Consider the following 3,243-nt stretch of genomic DNA (forward strand, 5'->3'; position numbering starts at 1 on the left):
TCTCTTTCTCTCTTTCTCTAATAAATAGGTTGAGAGCACTCAAATTGGCATCCACAGTGCAACCCAGAAACTTGTGCTTCCTCTTCCCAATTCTCCTTGCTCTGTAACAAAAACGCCCCTTACTCAATAGCAGGCGCACTCTGCCGCTGGTCAAGATACCTTGTTTCATGGGAAAACATTGTGTGTTGTTCCCACCACAGATTCCTATCAAATGGCCCTTTCCAGTCTTCACCCAGAGCACCAGAAGCTGTTTTTGTGGCCATGTGCTTCTCATAGAAAGTCAAGACGGCTGCGTTCATCACCCTTTCAATGAGCTTCTGGCAGCTGACGGTCTGGGCAAGCGATTCAGCTTCATCTCGACACGGCTGACTGCCTTGGAGGCGCCATGAAAAAGGTCTCAAATGGCAGCTTTTCAAATCAAACATTCTAACATAATCCCTCCCAAAGATACACTCACAATACTTAATAATATGAGGAATGAAGGTAAGGAAACACTAAGCTTCTTTATTTTTTGTGATAAAGGCATTATGAGCAAAATTACCAAGTGCAATAAAAACCGCATCCCTAACGCCCAGCAGTTCAGATATGAGCTGAGGCAGTATCCAGCCATGTGGCACAGCATGACATAACCACGGGCAACCAAGGCTGCAGGAAAATAGCAAGGCCCCACGTAGCTGAGCAGGGCCAGGACGTCTCCATCTCATTTACTTTGAATTCACTTCTCATCGTTGAGCATTCAGAAACCTTCCACTGTGGCCAAACTTTTGTGACCCTCATATTCCGTTACAGGATTCCAGGTTTAGACACTGGGTAGGAAACCACTTCTAAGGAATTGCGGACAAAAGCCACACACCTTGGAAAGCATGTCCGAGTGGCTACTTGCTCTTAAGTTACTGTAGAATCATTAGTTCTGAGTGAGACCCCTGCTCCTCGCCCCCACCCATGGAACAGAATGTGGAGAGTGGGCAAGAGCACTGAAAACATAGTAACTAACGCGAAAAGACGGATGGAAGACAGGGAGTCAAGAAACCGGATGCTGGGTGAGGGTTAGGATGCATCACATCACTTCAGGTTAGACAGACGTAGTGCTCATACGACCACAGCAAAATGTTCTGAGTTCCATAACAACAGCCACATTATGTGAACACGGTCAAATCCTGTGGTCTTTCCTACGCACTTGGGGTTTCTCACAGTAAGACGAAGAGAGAAAAAAGAAGCACTGGACTGAAGGATTATGCATAACAAGGTGATCATTGAAAGGAAAATGAAATGACTAAAAATAAGACCGCTCCCTTCAGACAAAAGGGCAATGCCAACAGGGCCTGGTGCCATCAGAGCTGTGAAGAGCAAAGTCTAATTTAAACCAGGAAGGCTATTGTCTCCTCACACACCAGGCAGGTACTGGCACGTCACTGAGCGGCCGAGGGTGAGCGAGCATGCTTGATGGCTTCTGCTGAGGAGCCAGGCTCTGGAGCGCTGTTCTCCATATCCAATGCAGTAGTCAGGGTGAAACGGAATCACTCTAGAAAGATCTACGACCTGTTACTGGGTAATGGATGTAGTTACCGGCATTTATGCAAAATGCCCAGGTAAGTACACAAGCCCACACCCACAGTGCAGGAAAAAAAGGGGGGGCTCTGGAAAAATGCAAGCTCCTTCCTGGATGAGGATCGAGGGCAGCGTCCCAGACAATCTGCTTTGCCACAGGTTGATGGGTTTTACAAAGCCCCAAATTTGTGTTCTTGTTTAATTAGCAGCATGAACGGATCCCTGGCTTAAACTGTTCAGCACCAACTTCAGAACCAAATGGGCAAAGTCTGAACTCGTTCACATGCACCTTACAACTTGTAGCCTCCCAACAACGCTTCAGTGTCTCTTGCTCATTCCTAATTTAGTTGACACCCCAAGATCCCAGAGGTTAGCCGTTCTGTGGGGTGACCAGAGAACGGTCCACTTCCTGATCAACCGAGTCATGGCTGACTCCATGGGCAGGAGGTTCTGCCATCCACTTCAGAATTGCACGACCCGGTTTGCTTTAATCGTTTTCAAGCACCAAGCTACAAGATCTCCACACAGCTAACGTGTTCTGACGGACAGGGGGTAGGTGTGTATGACTACACACCCTCAGTTGTTGGCCGTTCTTTAGGAAAACCAATCAAGCAGTTCACGGAAGCTAGTTGCAAGTTTTATTTATATAAAATTCATTAGGAACATAAAAGATTGAGTTTCTTAAAAAAATCTGCAGTTATTTACAGCAGTATTGCACAAGTACAGTGGCAATTACCCTGTCAAAATTCATCAGTGCAAAACATAAAGGAAGCCAGGGAAACTGCAATACAAATGCTACATACGCTGGGTCCTTGGACGCGTTAGTGATGGGGCACTATACACAGACATCAGTGCTATTTATTAAAAGGTACCTGACAGGTTTGGATACAGTAACCAGAGGTCAAAGAACCTAGACATCAAAACCTATTTGAACTATTACATTTTTGAAATTCCCAAATAAAAGCAGTCAAGTACTTGGCTGGGAGCTTGAGGGTAAGGCTGTTTGGAAAGGGTTCCCCCCTGATTTAGCGACACGTGTGGACACAACCGGCACACACGCTGTGCCGAGCGGACACACACAGGCACCAGGCTAAATCAGCAGGGATGACAGAGCCATCTACATGAGGTCACATGCCTCTCGGGCTTCAGTAAGCACTTCTATCTTGACACACAGGCCAGTGGGGACCCCGACCTCTTCTTGAGGGAAACGGGGAGCTGGAGCAAGGGCATGGGCCTGCAGAAGCTGGCTGGACTAATGCAGTGGCCAGGAGGGAGCTGAATGGGTTAAGCTCATTTCAGTCCACACCTCAACACAGGAACCACACAGCAAGGGGACAGCAGCCAGCAAGAGTCCTGGTGAGACCGGTGGTCTTGGCAAATCCTCTACAACAGGTCCCTATCCAGGACAGCCACACAGCAGCACCTCAAGAGGTGGCAGAATTGGATTTCTCTCAACACTGAGCTGTCGAAGATACGCTTTCGATTAAAAAAAAGTCTTTCCCATCTGCTGATAATACTTCTCTAAAGATATGGCCAACTTACTGGCAAGTCTGTTTTTCTCAAAAGCCAGCCACTTTACAACAAAATGGGTTTGATGGGTATTTTTTTTTTTTTTAAGAGTCCAATCTTCCAGCCTACCACATCTAGGGATTCTCATGGGCAGCAAAATACTAATTTCATCAGAAAGGTGGCAGA

At 46.8% G+C, this 3,243-nt stretch overlaps 1 protein-coding gene across 2 annotated transcripts in view; it reads right to left on the reverse strand.

The window, feature by feature from the left end:
• Positions 1–2,172: 2,172 nt before the first annotated feature.
• The window catches only part of Bcl2l11 (BCL2 like 11), a 38,559-nt gene continuing 37,488 nt past the window's right edge, over positions 2,173–3,243 (reverse strand). For both annotated transcript variants that reach the window (XM_057781697.1, XM_057781696.1), the window contains one exon: positions 2,173–3,243. This exon is cut by the window's right edge and continues 3,388 nt beyond it. The gene's annotated coding sequence lies outside the window, so the exon portion shown is untranslated.

The sequence above is a fragment of the Chionomys nivalis genome, chromosome 9, assembly GCF_950005125.1.
Source record: "Chionomys nivalis chromosome 9, mChiNiv1.1, whole genome shotgun sequence".
Taxonomy (NCBI): domain Eukaryota; kingdom Metazoa; phylum Chordata; class Mammalia; order Rodentia; family Cricetidae; genus Chionomys; species Chionomys nivalis.